Raw genomic sequence first — 19062 nt, forward strand, 5'->3', positions numbered from 1 at the left:
GTATTCAATAATTATGTGGATGATGGAGGGTAGTTGTATATTCAATAATTGTCTGGACGATGGAGAGTAGTTGTATATTCAATAATTATCTGGATGATGGAGTGTAGTGTATTCAATAATTATGTGGATGATGGAGTGTAGTTGTGTATTCAATAATTATGTGGATGATGGAGAGTAGTTGTCTATTCAATAAATTGTCTGGATGATGGAGAGTAGTTGTATATTCAATAATTATCTGGATGATGGAGTGTAGTTGTGTATTCAATAAATTGTCTGGATGATGGAGAGTAGTTGTATATTCAATAATTATCTGGATGATGGAGAGTAGTTGTATATTTAATAATTAGTCAGATGGTGAGGAGTAGTTGTATACTGCATTCAATAATTAGCTGGATTGTAGAGTAGTTGTATTTTCAAAAAATAGCTGGATGATGGAGAGTAGTTGTATATTTAATAGTTAGTCAGATGGTGAGGAGTAGTTGTATACTGCATTCAATAATTAGCTGGATTGTGGAGTAGTTGTATTTTCAAAAAATAGCTGGATGATGGAGAGTAGTTGTACATTCAATAAGTAGCTGGATGGTGGAGTAGATGTATATTCAATAAATAGCTGGCTGATGGTTTATAGCTGGGTCGACATTCTAACCCAGACGAGACAACGCAAAGGCGGGTGTGCATACCTCAAAGCTATCTGGCCAGGCTGACAACGACATATTTGTGACTTAAAAAAAGAAAGAAGCTGTAGCAATCGTTTTATGATGTCATACTGACTTGGTGGGATGGGACGGTTTTCAAGCAGGAATCTATGAGGTCATGAAGGTCACAAATGGGTCAAGAAATAAGTGCGATTAATTGCGACAGCTGAGCTTGCAGTAGCAATTTGGTGATTCTTCTCTTCGGAGCAGCCGGACATCGCTGAGGAATAAGTAGATAAATAATCTGTTTTGAAGCTTCATTTAGCGAAATGGAAGCAGAACGTTCTGATATCGTCCGGATGCTATGTCCGATGTTGGCAGTTTGGCGCAGGGTGGAATGGAAGCTTGTAACATTACATTGAAAGATCACTCCAGGGTGGGTATTCCATGATTTTGCATTCCAAATGACAATACAATTGTTTTCTTTGAGTGAAGGGATGACACATCTACATCTTAAATGTAATTGCTTGCCCTCACCGCACTGGTGTACAAATTCTCTTTTGATGCATTTTATTTATGAAACAAGTTTGTTGTGACCAAGATTGCACTTTTGGTGTTTTAAAGACAGATTAGAGGTGTGCACGCTCGCCTATGAGTGCTCTTCCCTGGGTTCGAATCCCGACCCAGCTATAATCTATCATCCCGGTGTTTTGCATGCAGGGCAAGACATTTATGTGTGCGCCGTCCATTGGATGGACGTTAAGCCGGAGGACCCGTGTACCTGCACCAGGGGTGATGTTGGATGTTAAAGATCCCACCGTGTCTTTCACAAAGAGTAGGCGAGTTATCGTGGGCACCCTGAACAACTTACAAATTCCTGCCATGATTGAACATCAGGCCTGGCCAGTCGGCTCATTCATTCTTTTATTGTTCATTAATAATTATTATTGGGTTACTTATATCTTTGGCAAAGGAAAAATTCACAGTATCAATTGTTGTATAATGGCATGTAGAAATTTGTTTGCACGGCCGAATCTTTATATTTAGCGAATAACGACCTTTATTTTCATCTTGTCATATATACAGTATATGTAATAACGATTTTAAAAATTTCTTGTTTTCATCAAGATTAATTAATCATCATTGCATAAATAGATGATCTCTCGCCAAATGTCGAAAAATGTGAGAGCTTCGCGGCAAGATGCCCACCGGCTGAGATATACTCCAAGCCGCAGGAGCCTTTGGCTTGAAAGTAGTTTATTCCACCTCGCCATTGTATCGTCCCTTACGCAGCAGGCACAATTTATTTGAAATGATCTGTGATCGCACCGAGGTTCGTCAAGGTGGAATTTAGTTAACGATGGGAGCTCCTTGGTTCCTTGTTGAGTGTTTGGCAAGCACATGGATTGCGTGACAATGTGTTCTTTAGATATTGGTACTGCGTAAACAGATGGCTAACAGTATTGCAATGGTTTGCTTAGGCCAGGGATGAACGTGCAAATCGGTAGGTCGTTCACGAGAATTGAACCAGCAAAATTGGTTTACTCCTTGAAGGTGGCAAGGTTTACATGGTAATCAAATGGAAGACCAAATACTGCATTGAAGTAAAAAGAAGGAACCCGAATAAGCAAAGAGCAAACATGGAGTCATCAGGAGCAATCTGGATAGGATTCTGGTTTCAGCTGCAACTCCTCCACCCTCAAACCCATCTAAGCGCAGCCAAGTGAGTATTACAAAAAGAATTTGTAGGAATTTACTTCTCCTAAGAAAGATAGATAACGGGGAAAAAAACGACCTTCAGAGGCCATTTTTCCCTGCAAAACAGGGGTTGACCTTTTTTGGGCACCGTGATCCCCCTTTTGAAGGCGGAAGGTTTTATGGCGGATGCCCTTCCTGCCGCCAACCCTGTTAGTCGCCTTTTGTGACACACAGGGAATTACCAGTGAACTGGTACTCAATTTACCAACCTCAGAAAGATGACAGGCTGAGCCAACCCCCCTGGCATTAATTCAGCAATCGACCGGGATTTAAGAACCCAGGATCCTAGGATCCCAAGCCGGCACCCTAACTGCTAAGCCAACACCAGGCTAATTAAAGATGGATAACGAAAGAGAGAAATTAAGAGTAAAAGAGAGGAAAAATGAAGAAAAAGATAAGAAAAGGCAAGAATTAGAATGAACAAACATAAATATGAAAATGTAGAAAAAAAACAACTGCAAAAGGAACAAAGAACGAGGATGTCGGGAAGAACCCGGAGAGATGGATTTCAGCCGCCACTCCCATTGCAACAAGTACAAGCTACCAGAGGTCCGTCAGCGGGGAAGCACAGTCCACATAGCATCAGGATATGGTACAAACATAATCAAACAGAAGACCAAATACTGCATCGGATTAATCAGAAGGAACCCGAGTAAGTAAAGAGCAAAGATGGAGTCATCAGGAGGAACCTGGATAGGATTCGGGCTTCAGCTGCTTCTCCACTAACCCTCAAAAACACGGTTTGTGAGCAGATCTTGTAAAGTTTCCCTTCATGTGCCCTCAAACAGAATAATCGGAAGTGATGCTTTCCAGGGGAGCTCCAGGTCGCTTGGAAACAGTGCTCAGCTGTCGTTTCCATTGGTTTGAATCTCACCCGGTCGACCTTGGATGGAACACTTACTGAGATGGAGTTCCACATCTCTTCTGCATTCGTTGAGCGCTAGAGCAACACTGACTTGCTCGGAGCTACTTTTTCGATCAGTTACATAAATAATCTTACGCTTGACTGTGTGAGCAATTGACTTTAATGCAGGTTGATGCCAACTTCTTCTTTCCCACTAGGACTGTACGCATCAGTGTGCGAAGGAATTTGGAGGCAGGCATAAACAAAGAAGGAAATGTGTTAAGATATGGCTTGTTGTTTTTGCTTATAAATGACATCAACTGGAAATCTACCAACGGTTTCTGCCAGTGCTTCCGGCTCCATGCCATGCACTGCGTAGGCTGTAAGCCCCTTGTTTGTTTTACAATTCAAGCCAAATAGACAAAAGGCTGCCCACAAACTGAACTGATTGCCAGAATTGTAACGGAAGCTGAGATGAGCCCTGACGAGGATTTGGCCTTTCAAGAAAGTGATTGCAAGATCCATTTTCAAAGGCTGGCCTTCCAAATGTTCTCAATTGAATATCATTGTAATTTTGGAGCAAAAGCGATTCTTCGCTAAACAAAGTAATTGACTCCCTAAAGAAAGGACAAATGCTGATTATCTTCAGACCGATTCTTATATACCTCTCCGTTTATAAAATGGTCGCTGTTTGACATCATGTGTTCATTAAAAAAAAAAAAAATTGCTGGCTTTTCCTATAAATCTATTGTACACCGCTCCTTTCCTACACCATCTCCAGACGCTGCATGACGTCAACACTGGGCACCAAAGGGGGCCTGGCGATGACGCGTGCTGAAAGGGAGTACTCAGTTTTCACTTGGGTTGTTTGTTTGTTTTCTTGTTTGTCCGGGTGATATCAGCCATCCTTTGAGCGAGGAAGCTAAAATTTTGTCACGATATTGAGCAAGTGCTTTGGCAAAAACAGTATTTTTCTGTTTTTTGATTCATCAATGAATTACTTCATTATTATCGATTAATTAAGTACTTATTTATTTCCTTTCTCATCTGGGAAATATCTCAGGCACCTTTTGAGCTAGGAAGCTGATATTTGGACACAACAGTGACCAAGTGATTTGGCTATAAAGTATATTTTTGATTTATTGATTCATCAATTAATTATTTAATTATGTATTGATTCATCAATTAATTATTTCATTTTTTGATTCATTATTTTAATTAATTTTCAAAACGTTACAGCTTTGGATGAAACACTGGTGGTTGAGGTATGCTATTAGCCAATTGATTAAGAAATTATTTTACTATCATCATTTATTGATTTTAATTATGCAATTAGTCAATCAATTATTGTACAACTCTCCCTCCCAATACCTCTATGTGCTGCACAGCGGCATGGCCGGGGCACCCGGCTATTTATTGCCGCTGGCTATAGCTGGCTGGCTGGCTATTGCCGCTGGAGGATATTTATTTATTTGGTATGGGGGCGGTGTACTTTGAATGGATCTGTACTTGTTTGTCCATCTTTTTGTATACAGAGTTGAGGATCGTGAAGGAGTTAAAACACAGAACGGACGGACCAGGATGTAACAGAAGGAAAAGAGCAGTCGAAAGAGAAGGACAATGCCAACAGCATGGTTGAGGGACAAAATAGAGGGAGACTTGAATAATTAAGGATGTGGGGAGGAAGTGGAGGACACAGGAGGTGAACAAGATGGATATAACCACAAACACACCATCACAGAAGTGGAAGGAAAAACTGGAAACCCAGAAAGGGGGTTGGAGGTCCAGGGAGGATAAATAAGGGTGTGGGGATTCAGATAAAATAGATCATGGATAAACACCCGAGATGGTGGTGAACAGCTGTCTTGAAGACCTGGATGGAAGAACGACATTGAAGATAATGTGGAAGTTGGTTCCACAGGTGGGAAAAGAGGAACGAATGAGTGGTGAGCAGTGATTATGTATTTCGGAGTTTAACTTGAAGAGGGTTACTGTCAGACTGCGTGCACTCTGCAGAAAGTTGTGAGGACACATCACTGAAAGGCAGAGGGTACACGACCAAAAAGGAGGTGGTAGAGGACAGAGAGACCACCGACCTGTCTGTGATGTGAAAGTGATAGAGCCAGAGGCTCAGCTTCGTTTTAAAAAGATCTTTGAATGTCCTTGCAGACATAACCAGAGTTCCGTCATCAATTCGTCCCACTGTCAAACTGGTAGTGCTATTGCTGAAGCCAGTAGTGCAACTGATGCAGTGCCCCCTCCTTGCCCTTACAGATCAGGGCATGAATGTATTATGTAAATGACCCGATGGTTCAAAAAGAGATCGTTTTATTAAATGAAGAATGTTTATTATAATTGTATTCCCATATATTACTTGAAGCTCACTTTTCAAATTCTATAAAATTGATAATCTGAGATTTGTCGTTCTCGCAACGAGCCCATCCCTTTAAAAAGCCTTTAGCTTCCCATGTAACAGCATTGCTTAATTCTCAGTAATTACTGGTTATTAAACCTCATGGGACAATCACATGATTCACGATATGCCTTGTCCAAGGAAGAGTGCAGCTGTGCGCAGGCATGGGGTTTCAAATCAAAGGCAACAAACAATGCGTCCCACCATCTGCATCGTTCTCCCACAATTGCACTCGCCATTCTGATGGGGGTGCTCAAGTGTCGTGCGGTGTGTTATTTTAGGCCTGGTGACCCAAACAATGTGTGGCACTTTTTACCTCTGCCACCAAAGGTGGATGGAGGTTATGTTTTCACCCCTGTCTGTCTGTCTGTCTGTTTGTTTGTCCGTTTGCGAACAAAATATCTCAAAAAGGTGTGGACGGATTCGGACAAAATTTGGCAGAGAGGTAGCGTTTGTGATATGGACGAAATGATTATATTTTGGTGAAGATCTGGATTCGGATCCGGCTACTATAATTTTGAAGTGATTCTTCACCATTGGGAGATAGGGCCAAAAACGATACATAGCAGGATATCTCAAAAAGTTATGGATGGATTTGGAAGAAACCTGTTGGACAGGTTGGGTGTGTGACAAGGAAGAATCTATTCAATTTTGGTGAAGATCCGGATCCGGATCCGGCTAGTAGAATTTTTAAACGATTCTTCACCATTGAGTGACATGGCCAACCAGGCGGAGGACTGCTCTCTACTGAGTGCGGTTCTAGCTATTAGTTGTGGCACCTCAACCTGGAAATACAGTGGTTGTTGACCAGTGTTATGTGTAGGTTGATCAAAGTAGCTGGTTTTGTAATTCCAAAGCCAGTATGTCACAAACAGATCTCCACTTGCTGCTTCTTCCTAATGTAGAAATTGGACAAAGGGCCTCAAGTTTTTATAAGTTTTTATAAATTCAACCTCAAGTTTTTATAAGTTTTTATAAATTCAACCTCAAGTTTTTATAAGCATAATGTCAGAACAATCTCCACAAACATCACCCATGCTTTTGATACCGTCTGACATCCACTTCTGTTTGTAGAAATTTTCTGCAAATGCCCTTCAGTGCCCTGTCAAATCCTGGCACATAACACGTCACTTCGTGGCATATTATCCTCCTGGAAGATCATCAACCGATTACCAGGGAATCTTTTTCTTTTTCAATTTACATTGGACGAGCATCTGTTCCAATTGCCCCGAATGGCCTCACTCTGCAGTCGGATGGCTGCACATCGGGGATGATGATTTCATCTGGAAAACAGGAGCTGGTTAATTGGAAGTATGAAACAAACAAAATCTCACATTGCTTCTTCTTCCAAGCAGGTATTGGCATCATTATCTCTACGCAACCTTTTAGGGGCCAGTCTTTATTGCGTCTCTACCTCGGCGTTCATATAAGCGTTTGCGACTCAATGTGACCATTGCTCACTGTTCTTTATATTGGTTCTAGTGCCCTGTGAAAATATCACCCGGAGGCATTGTCCTCGACGCCAATATCTTTCTTGCCATCACAAGGCTCTTCATTCTGCAGTATTCCGATGAGGCCTCTGTTACTCACATAATGCTCAACATAGTAATAACCCGAAAGCTTTTCCATCTCATTCTTTTCTCCAGGACTTCAAGATCGCTTTCCATGACCACACACGTCAAGTCACAAAATCTCTTCCACATTTCATGGTGACATAAAACAGAACCGCCAACATGTTTGTTTATTCTCCAGAACCCCGACACACTCTCTCTCTTCTTGTGAAAATATTCATGAATTCTAATGCTTGTTTGTATTAAAATATTCCTTTTGAGCAGCACCTTAGTTGTGCAATGCATTGTGGCAATTGTGGTGTAAAAACCAAAAAAATCCAGTTAACAAACCCGTGACTGAATGTGATGCCATTGTGAACACATATCTGTCGACTAGAGCGGGACTCGGTACAGCGCATACCTAAGCCAGGTAGAACAGTTTACGTTTTGTATCCTACTGAAAGGCCAGATCTGGATTCGGACAGTAACCAGAATTTAATAAACTTGTTCTTGTCGCCTAACCAACTCATCTACCAGGTTTTGCCATAACCCTTCCACGACATTTTTTGAAATATCATGCTATATATCGTTTTTGGCCCGAAATCTCAATGGTGAAGAACCACTTAGCAAATAAATAAATAAATCGTATCTGGATCCAGATCTGCAGCAAAATCGAATCGACTCGTCCTTGTCAAGCACCCAACCCGTCCATCAAATTTCGGCCGAATCTATCCATAACCTTTTGAGATATCCTACTCACAAACAAACAAGATGAATATGTAACCTCCATCCACATTCGGTGGTGAAGGTAATAAGGTAGTATCATCATAGATATTAATTTATGACTATGAACAGACATATAGAAGGTGAATAGAAGGTTTATGATCATAGTTACTTTATGACTATGCTCTGAAACGAAAATCATTGTTTTATGACATTGCTCAAAGTAAATTACTACATGTGGAAGCCTCTCATCAGGACGAGTTATTTAAAATGGAATCTTTGTAAAAAAAAAAATTGCAGTGACAAGAACTTTAGTATGGAAAACGAAACTTCTTGTGAATTTGGTGATTAAAATCCTGTGATCTCCAATTCAATGCTCAGCTGATTATTCATGCAATTTGTCATAAAATCAGTTGCACGAAAGGAACAGCATTGACCACTATCCTATAAATAAGAGTAAGGAGAAAGAAGGCGTTTGGCGGATGCCAGAAGCAAGTGAATGAGGAGAGGACGGGCCAAAGTACAGTAACCTGTAAACAAGAGGGTTGGTTGAGGAGGGGTGGTGGTGGTTAATACAGGTAAAAAGGATCGTGAGTTGGAACGGAAGATGGCATGAGCTGGTGGTGCACTGTCAACTTAAAGCCTTCAAGGGAAGAATTGGATCGAATAGTGTCAGAAAAACAGTTCCACAAATGGAATAAACGAGGAACAAAAGAGTTGAGGTGTGCTGGAAGCTTGTGGATTTAGGGAGTTTAACCAGGAGGGGGTTTGTGTAAGAATGCATGCATACTCAAGGAGCTGGCGAGCGGAGCAGAGAGGGCCAGGGCTGGGAAGAGGTGGTGAAAAGACAGGCTACCAACTTGACTGGGATGTGAGAGCAACAGGCTTTGCACATCAGGCTCATCATGGGATATGCCAATTAGGTTGAGAGCTTCAAATTCCAAATAATCCAGGAGAGACAGATGTGATGCGGGGGTTCCAGCCAATAGTGGAGAGCAGCACTCCATTAAGCTATGGGCGAAGGCCTTGTAGGCTGTAAGTAAAGATTTTTCCAAGGAATGCTTTGGAATGAGAGAGGATGCCCAGTCTGTAGCGAGCTTTGGAGGCCAATTTGGCTATATTATCAGCCCAGAGAAGGTCATGGCTTTTGTAGAAAATATTAAAAAATAAATTCTCGTGACTACTTTCAAGAAACTTGAGTCGACAGCATATGTTATTGATTCCGAACGTAAGTCTTCAAAAATACCGAGTCGAGCAAATGTCTCCAATGCCAGACGTAGCAGAAGCAGAAGCAGAATTCCCAGCATGAGCGATCTCCGGATGTCAGGATGACCCGAACGCCTGGCTGCTACGGGTTGCCGTGGTTACAGGCTGCCCCCTACCTTCGTATTCCACGTGGGTGCGACTCCTGCGCTGTCGTGCTCGCCTTTCAGACCTTTCCCTGGCGCTGTGGAAATCAAACGGGCCGCTCGTTGTGTGAGGCTGTTTGTGACCGCATGCCTAACCGCTTAATGAACCCGCTCGTTCCGCCAAAGCCCTTGATTCTCTGCTGTGGCTGCTTGTGCATCCCTTCGATATAATGAGATGATTATAATGCCCTGCTAATAATTACCTGCATCTTTTGGCAATCGAACAAATGAATAATTCCGTGTTTCCTTCCACTGTGCTCTTTTATTTATTGGTTTATTCTCTTTTACTCAATTTCAAGGCCTTTATGGATAAGAGCCTCATGAAAGCAAAATTGGTGGCTGGGAAAGGAGGGAGGGAGATCGGGGGTGCCAAATTGAGAAATGAATTGCAAAATGTTTTGCAAACACTACTTACAGAAAGTGAAATAGCACAAACTGCAGGATGGTTAAAAGCTTACGGGAGGCAATGGGAGTTGGGAGAAGGAAAACTTTTCCGGCTTTTCAGTCTCACTGTCCAATCGATGCTTGAATCTGCTTAGCCTTTCTCACTGTGCTCCTGAAATATATCAGAATGAGAAGCAAGTTAATCAGAAGTAGCAGCAGGAAGCAAAAGTAGCAACATTAAGCAAAAACAGCAGCAGGAAACATCAGCAGAAACAAAAGTAGAAGCAGGAAGTAAAAGTAGTAGAAGGAAGCAACAGAAGTTCTGTAATGTCTAATGATTCAGCCAACCTGTCTTTCCCCTTCCTCCCACTTCCTGGCTGTTTTATTATCATAATTTATGCATATTTAATTATCACTTGTTCAATGCAAGTTATGAGTTATATATTTTGTTAATCACAGTTTCTGTTTGTTAAGTTTAAATAGTAAAGAAGACAATTAACAATTCAACAAACAAACTTGTGCTCAGTTCACCAAACTGAGCACAAGTTTTGCCATGGCTGGTAAACCTTAAAATAGAAATACATCCCACTGAAGGACTGTTGTATGACATGTTTAAATATATGATGATTAGACCAGAATGTGGGGCGAGTGAGTGAGTGCACATTGCTTTTGAAGCGCTGCGGTCTCCATTTGGGTCCACGGAATGTACAAATCATTTTCTTTGTACCACAAACTCTCGGTTTTCTTCCAGCCTCGACTATAATCAACTCAGGGTGGGTGGTTTGTGGGCAGGGAGTTGAGCAGTCATATGGACGGACGTTAAGACACCGGGGGCTCTTCCATCTACCAGCAACGATGCTAACACGAGACAATAACAAAAGTGACCTTGGACATGAATCACCAGGGTGACAGTTTATAGTTTGATCCTCTGAGAGGCAAGTGCGAATATCCCTTGGGCCGAGGCTATCCTCTCAGAGTAGTAGTAGTAATAGTAGTAGTGGCACAAGTAGTAGCAGTGGTAGTATTAGTAGTAGTAGTAGCAGCAGTTGTAGTAGTAGCAGCAGTGGTAGTAGTAGTAGCAATGGTAGTATTAGTATTAGTAGTAGTAGTAGTGGCAGTCATAGTAACAGTGGTAGTAGTAGTAGCAGTGGTAGTCATAGTAGTAGTAGTAGTAGTAGTAGTAGTAGCAGCAGTGTAGTAGTAGTAGTAGTATTAGTAGTAGTAGTAGTAACAGCAGTGGTAGTCGTAGTAACAGTGGTAGTAGTAGTAGTAGCAGTGGTAGTCATAGCAGTAGTAGTAGTAGTAGTAGTAGCAGCAGCAGCAGAAGTGTAGTAGTAGTAGTATTAGTAGTAGTAGCAGTGGTAGTCGTAGTCGTAGCAGTGGTAGTAGTAGTAGTAGTAGTAGCAGCAGTGGTAGTATTAGTAGTAGTAGTAGTAGTAGTAGTACTAGTAGCAGAAGTGTAGTAGTAGTAGTAGTAGTAGTAGTGGCAGTAGCAGTGGCAGTATTAGTAGTAGTAGTAGTACTAGTAGCAGAAGTGTAGTAGTAGTAGTAGTAGTAGTGGTAGTAGTAGTGGTAGTGGTAGTAGTAGTAGTAGTAGTAGTAGAAGTAGTAGTAGTAGCAGTGTAGTAGTAGTAGTGGTAGTAGTAGTAGTAGTAGTAGTAGTAGTAGTAGTAGTAGTAGTAGTAGTAGTAGTAGTAATCAATATTTACCTTTGCTCTGCAGTAAAACACTATCAAGTGGAATTGTATTTGCTCATGAAAGTTTAGTCGATTTTTGTTTGATAATTCATTTCAAAGTTATTCATGGGCTTATACTTCATTGCTTTTCTTAAGTGAAGGCCCTATCTAACCACACATCACATAACTGTTCCATAAATCGTGAAAGGAAATTACAACTGTGGAAAAGGAAGAACACGGATTCAAACAAGCTGTGAAATTCATCCCATTGATCCAGGTGAAGTTCATGCAGATAATCTAATTCTTATCACGACGGGAAATGGAAGCAATTATAGAAACTGTTGTTGCTCAGGTACAACCACCTGTTGCTAAATGATGATGTGGTTGCATAACCACACGAGGCATCATAAACCAGAAGGGGATTTCCTCAAACTGAGTCCTGGTATAATCCGAAGTGGGAAACATAACAGATGAAAACTCGGCCAATGAAACGTTGACATGAATAGCGAAGAAATGTCTTTTCAAATTAAATCCAAGGAAATATTATATATACCGGTAAAGCGCGGCGTTACGCGCGCTGCTTGTGAGCAAGGAGGAAGCGGACAAGCGGTAACATATGAACGTCTTTATTGTAAGACTACACTGTAACACTGAACTCCTCCGGGCTGGTCGCCCGGTGTATATCATGAGGCCACGCCTACCCCTCGGGCGTGGCCACCGCCCACTTGGTGCGTGGAATGATGTCACCACGCCAGTGGGCTTTTGTGTCCGCCACACGCGCCCCCCCAGAATTCCCGCGCACCTGGAGGGCCAGTTTGTGGGGCAGACGAATGACCGGCCGAAGCGCCCCCTGGCGATCGGCGGCGTCCGGGGTGCAGGGATACCAGATGGGATGCCCCTGGCTGCCCCTGGGATGGGTGCAGGACCGGGGGGCGCCGTGGCGGCGGGGCTGGGCGGTGCCGGGGGTCCGCCCGCAGGAGGGCGGCCCCGACGTGGGGGTCGGGCCACTGGCGGTGGATGGTCCACATCGAGGTGGGCCGGCTTGAGGCGGTCTACCGAAACGCGGTCAGGAGTACCGCCGATGTCCAGGGTGAAGTGCTTCGCCCCGGTCTCCAGCACGCGGAAAGGCCCGTCGTACGGGGGCCGCAGTGGTGTCCGATGGGCATCGTGGCGGACGAAGACGTACTCCGCCGTGCGAAGCTCCGGGGCGACGTGCGTCGGTGGGTGCCCGTGGCATGCCGTTGGCACCGGGGCGAACCTCTGGGCGGTCTCTTGCAGAGCGGAGCGCTGCTGTGCCGCGGACCATGGTGCCGTGGAGTCGGGGAGGAACTCGCCCGGCACCCGCAGCGGTTGCCCGAAGACCAACTCCGCCGCGGATGCGCGCAGGTCCTCCTTGGGCGCCGTCCGGAGGCCCAGCAGGACCCAGGGGAGCCTGTCGACCCAGCCGCCGTCGCGGAGGGTGGCCCGGAGCGCGGCCTTCAATGAGCGGTGAAATCGCTCACACAGGCCGTTAGCCTGGGGGTGGTAGGCCGTGGTTCGGTGCAGCCGGACCCCGAGCCCCTGCGCAACCGCCCCCCAGAGCTCCGAGGTGAACTGGGGGCCGCGGTCGGATGAGATGTCTGAGGGGGCGCCGAACCGGGCGACCCAGGTGGTGATGAAAGCCTGCGCGACATCGGCCGCCGTTGTCGACGCCAAGGGCACGGCCTCCGGCCACTGGGTGGTGCGGTCCACCATGGTGAGGACGTGGGTGAAACCCCGCGAGGGGGGCAGAGGTCCCACCAGGTCCACGTGGACGTGGTCAAACCGGCGTTCCGGCACCGTGAACGGGGCCAACGGGGCCTGGGTGTGCCGGTGCACCTTGGCGCGCTGGCACGCGAGGCATGTCCTGGCCCAGCCGCGGACGGCCTTCTGGAGGCCATGCCAGACGAACTTGTCGGCGATCAGCCTTTGGGAGGCCCTCGCGCCCGGGTGGGACAGGCCGTGGATGGCGTCAAACACCTGGCGCTGCCAGCCCGCAGGCACAATGGGGCGAGGACGCCCGAGGGAGACGTCGCACAAGAGGGCCGCGCCCGCGCCGTCGAACGGCACCTCGGTGACGCGGAGGCCCGTGACGGCGGTCCGCAAGGCCTGGACGTCGGGGTCAGCGGCCTGGTCCGCTGCCATCCGGGCATAGTCGATGCCGAGGTGGACTGCGTGGGCGACGGCCCGGGAAAGGCAATCCGCCACCGGGTTGTCCTTCCCCGCGACGTGCTGGATGTCCGTCGTGTACTCGGACACGGCCGAGAGGTGACGCTGCTGCCGGGCCGACCACGGCTCGGTGACCTTGCCCATCGCGAAGATCAGCGGCTTGTGGTCGACGAAGGCAGTGAACGCCCGGCCCTCGAGCAGATGGCGGAAGTGCCTGACCGCCAAGTGAAGTCCGAGCAACTCGCGGTCGAAGGTACTGTAACGGCGTTCGGGCGGGCGAAGCTGCCGGCTAAAGAACGCCAGCGGTTGCCAAGCTCCACGCACCCATTGCTCATGCACCGCGCCCACCGCGTAGTCCGAGGCATCGGTGGTGAGGGCGATCGGTGCATCGGGCGCCGGGTGCGCGAGCATGGTGGCGTTAGCCAAGGCGAGCTTCGCGCCCGTGAACGCCGTGTCCATCTGCTCGGTCCAGGTAACGTCGCCTTTGCCCGGCTTACCTTGGAGAGCTTCGTGCAGGGGGCGCAGGAGCTGGGCGATACGGGGCAGGAACCGATGGTAAAAGTTCACCATGCCCAGGAACTCCTGCAGCCCTCTGATCGTGCGGGGGCGCGGAAACCCCTTCACGGCCTCCACCTTGGCCGGCAGGGGTACGGCTCCGTGCCTGGTGACACGGTGCCCCAGAAAATCGATTGTGGCGGCGCCGAACCGGCACTTTGCGGGGTTCACAATCAGGCCATGCTGGCCCAGGCGTTCGAAGAGCGTGCGGAGGTGGCGTAGGTGCTCTTCGCGGGACGCGCTGGCGACGAGGATATCGTCCAGGTAGACGTAGACAAAATCCAAGTCGCGCAGGATGCTGTCCATCAGTCGCTGGAACGCCTGAGCCGCATTCTTCAGACCGAAGGGCATGCGCAGGAACTCGAAGAGTCCGAATGGCGTGATGACCGCCGTCTTCGGGACGTCCTCCGGCCTGACGGGGACCTGATGGTAGCCGCGTATGAGGTCCACCTTCGAGAAGAAGGACCTGCCCGCCAAACGGGCGGAAAAGTCCTGAATGTGGGGGACGGGGTAGCGGTCGGGAGTCGTGGCGTCATTGAGACGGCGATAGTCCCCGCACGGTCGCCATCCCCCGCCGGGCTTCGGCACGATGTGCAGCGGCGACGCCCAAGCGCTCTCTGAGCGCCGGACGATGCCGAGTCGCTCCAGGGTAGCGAACTCCGCTTTTGCCACCGCCAGCTTCGTCGGCTCGAGGCGGCGTGCCCGGGCGTAGACCGGTGGCCCGACGGTGGGGATGTGATGGGCCACCCCGTGCTTGACGGCCCCCGCCGAGAAGGTGGGCCGCGTGAGGGCCGGGAAGCCGGCGAGGAGGCGGGTGAATGCGTCCGCTGCCGGAAGCGTACAGACCAACGTGGCCGGAACCGAATCGTTCGGCAAGCCGCTTGGCAAGCCGCTCGTTGAGCTGGGCAACGCACATGCGAGCGAGCTGAACGTCTCGGCCTGGACAAGCCGTCTGCGCTTGACGTCGACCAGGAGCCCATTAGCGCACAGGAAGTCCGCGCCAAGCAGTGCCATGGGCACGTCGGCGGTGACGAACGTCCATCGGAAAACCTGCCCTCCAAACCGCAGAGAGAGGCAGCGTTTTCCGTACGTACGGATGGGCGTCCCGTTCGCGGCAAGCAGCGCGGGGCCCCCACCTGCGGCGTGCTTGTCTGACGTGCCGGCGGGAATGACACTCACCTGTGCTCCCGTGTCGCACAGGTAACGGCGCCCGGAGAAGGTGTCCGTTATGAACAGCAGGCTGCTCGAACGGCCGGCGCTCATCGCCACAATTGAGCGCCGGCCCGGGCGTTTCCCGACCCGTTGAAGGAGCACGGCGGATGACACCACCGAGCTTCGTGGCCGAACTTGGCGTGGAACCAGCACCAGGTGGTGGAGCTGGAGGAGCGCGGCTGGCTCCGACAGGCCGGTGGAGTCGACGGGTTTCCCCGCGGTGGCGGTTTTCGCCGCGGCGGTGGGCGGGGCGTGGCGGCGTTCACGAGGTGCGTATCAGCATGCTGCTGAAACTCAGCGTGCTGTAGAAGATGATGCTGTGGAACAGCAGCGTCGAAGGCCGTGACGGCCACGCCAACGCTCGCCCGCGTGTCCGAAGCGGCGAAGTACTTGTCCGCCTCGGCCGCCAATGCTCGGGGTTCCGTTAGCCCGGTCCCGGCCAACGCGAGGCGAACCTGCGCTGGAAGTTGGCGACGGAAAAGCGCCCGGAATAGCGAACCGGGGGCTTCGTCACCCAACAGTGACAGCATATGGTCCATTCGGACCGACGGGCACGTCTCACCGAGCTCGGGGAGATCCAGGAGGCGGTCGGCCCGTGCGTCGTCCGTGAGGCTGAACGTGGCTAGGAGTAGCCGCTTGAGTGCCTCGTACTTGTGGCCGTCCGGTGGGTGGCGAAGGACGGACACAACTCGAGCGGCCGTGCCGGGCCCGAGGGAGGCGACGACATGGCAGTAGCGCAGGTCGTCGTTGGTGAGGCGCCGAAGCTGAAATTGGGCTTCGGCTTGAACGAACCAGACCTCGGCCTGGGCCTCCCAAAATTCGGGAAGTTTAATCGCCATTGACTTGTCGTTGGCCATTGCAATGGCGTCGTGTTCGGAAGGATCGCTACGGCAGATCCAACGTCGAGGGTCACCAGTAAAGCGCGGCGTTACGCGCGCTGCTTGTGAGCAAGGAGGAAGCGGACAAGCGGTAACATATGAACGTCTTTATTGTAAGACTACACTGTAACACTGAACTCCTCCGGGCTGGTCGCCCGGTGTATATCATGAGGCCACGCCTACCCCTCGGGCGTGGCCACCGCCCACTTGGTGCGTGGAATGATGTCACCACGCCAGTGGGCTTTTGTGTCCGCCACACCGGTATATATATATAAATATATACACTGTATAGTATATATCACTTTTTTTTAATTCACTTGCTTCTTCGTTTTTTGCAGTTAAAAAATCTTCTACTTGGTTTCAAAGCTGGTGTGGGCTTAACGGTTAAGGTGGCTGGCTTAAGATCTCAGGGTCCTGAGTTTGAGCCTCTGTCATGCCGTTGAATTAACACCAGGTGGGTTGACTCAGCCTGTCATCCTATCAAGGTTGGCAAAATGAGTACGAGCTAGCTGGGATGAATGAGCCATTCGAGTATCCTACGTTGAAGTGGCGACTCGTCCAGGATTGTACTCCTTAGCCAATGAAACTGCTTCGGCAGCTCCGATGTGCCTCGTGCCGTGAAATGAATGGTTTACTTCTTGGTTTAAATTGGTCTGTGAAAGGCACAGGGTCTGGCACGATGGCATATAGGTAAGGACACCTGCCTGTAAGCTGTATAGCCTGGGTTTGAAACCTGACCCAGCTATAAAATGCCATCCTGGTGCTTCACAAGCAGATCGAGACATCAATGTGTGTGCCATCCCTCGGATGGACGTTAAACTGGACGTATCGTCTGCCGACATTGGTTCGTGAACGTCAAAGATCCCACGGTGTCTTTCATGAAGAGAAGGCGAGCTATCGCCGGCACCATGAACAGATTCCAAATTCCTGGCCAGGTCAGCTCCATTCAAACGTCAGACCTTTCCAACCGATTGGTGAAAGATTCAGACTTATGAATGATGTACATTGTTGTCAATGATGACAACAGATGAGTACACAAAATGGTGTGAGATTCTGGGTACTCATGTTTCACCTGGGCCGTCGATCTGGAATGAAGTCAAGCAAATGAAATTGTCTATCAGGACAACATTTCAGGTATTGTCTATCAGGACAACATTCCAGGTATTGTCTATCAGGACAACATTCCAGGTATTGCCTATCAGGACAAAATTTCAGGTATTGCCTATCCGGACAACATTCCAGGTATTGCCTATCAGGACAACATTCCAGGTATTGCCTATCCAGACAACATTCCAGATATTGCCTATCAGGACAACCTTTCAGATATTGTCTATCAGGCCAACCTTTCAGATATTGTCTATTAGGCCAACATTTCAGGTATTGTCTATCAGGACAACATTCCAGGTATTGCCTATCAGAACAACATTTCAGGTATTGTCTATCAGGACAACATTCCAGGTATTGCCTATCAGGACAACATTCCAGGTATTGTCGATCAGGACAACATTCCAGGTATTGTCTCTCAGGACAACATTCCAGGTATTGCCTATCAGGACAACATTTCAGGTATTGTCTATCAGGACAACATTCCAGGTATTGCCTATCAGGACAACATTTCAGGTATTGTCCATCAGGACAACATTTCAGGTATTGTCTATCAGGACAACATTCCAGGTATTGTCTATCAGGCCAACATTTCAGGTATTGCCTATCAGGACAACATTCCAGGTATTGCCTATCAGGACAACATTTCAGGTATTGTCTATCAGGACAACATTCCAGGTATTGCCTATCAGGAAAACATTTCAGGTATTGTCTATCAGGACAACATTTCAGGTATTGTCTATCAGGACAACATTTCAGGTATTGTCTATCAGGACAACATTTCAGGTATTGTCTATCAGGACAACATTCCAGGTATTGCCTATCCGGACAACATTCCAGGTATTGCCTATCAGGACAACATTTCAGGTATTGTCTATCAGGACAACATTCCAGGTATTGCCTATCAGGACAACATTCCAGGTATTACCTATCAGGACAACATTCCAGGTATTGCCTATCAGGACAACATTCCAGGTATTGCCTATCAGGACAACATTCCAGGTATTGCCTATCAGGACAACATTTCAGGTATTGCCTATCAGGACAACATTCCAGGTATTGCCTATCAGGACAACATTTCAGGTATTGCCTATCAGGACAACATTCCAGGTATTGCCTATCAGGACAACATTTCAGGTATTGTCTATCAGGACAACATTCCAGGTATTGCCTATCAGGACAACATTTCAGGTATTGTCTATCAGGACAACATTTCAGGTATTGTCTATCAGGACAACATTTCAGGTATTGTCTATCAGGACAACATTCCAGGTATTGTCTATCAGGACAACATTCCAGGTATTGCCTATCAGGACAACATTTCAGGTATTGTCTATCAGGACATCATTTCAGGTATTGTCTATCAGGACAACATTCCAGGTATTGCCTTTCAGGACAACATTCCAGGTATTGTCTATCAGGAATACATTTAGGTATTGTCTATCATAATAACCCCTCAGTGCTATTCGCAGAACTTGTGAAATCAAAGTAAAACATCCATCAATGAACAGGGACCTCTGATTTTAAAGGTAACACCACTTGTGTGGATCAACAACACAATGGGCACATGTTAGGAAGGCACACTAACAGTAAATGTTCAGCAGTAGACAAAAGTACAATAATGAAAACAACAAATGTATGCCCAGGGTATTACAAACTATATTCTATTTGTATTTGCGAAGCCAAGAGGATCCGAAACCCCAGAAAGACATAAAGGAGTCACCTTGTGACGTC

At 47.6% G+C, this 19062-nt stretch overlaps 1 long non-coding RNA gene across 1 annotated transcript in view; it reads right to left on the reverse strand.

The window, feature by feature from the left end:
• Window positions 1-5570: 5570 nt before the first annotated feature.
• LOC137429893 (uncharacterized) overlaps window positions 5571-19062 on the reverse strand; it is a 134575-nt gene continuing 121083 nt past the window's right edge. The window contains exon 3 of the long non-coding RNA XR_013623814.1: window positions 5571-6933. This is a non-coding gene — a long non-coding RNA (uncharacterized LOC137429893). The remainder of the gene's footprint in view (window positions 6934-19062) is intronic.

Source organism: Myxine glutinosa, chromosome 6 (assembly GCF_964187855.1).
Source record: "Myxine glutinosa chromosome 6, kmMyxGlut1.1, whole genome shotgun sequence".
In the NCBI taxonomy this organism is placed as follows: Eukaryota; Metazoa; Chordata; class Myxini; order Myxiniformes; family Myxinidae; genus Myxine; species Myxine glutinosa.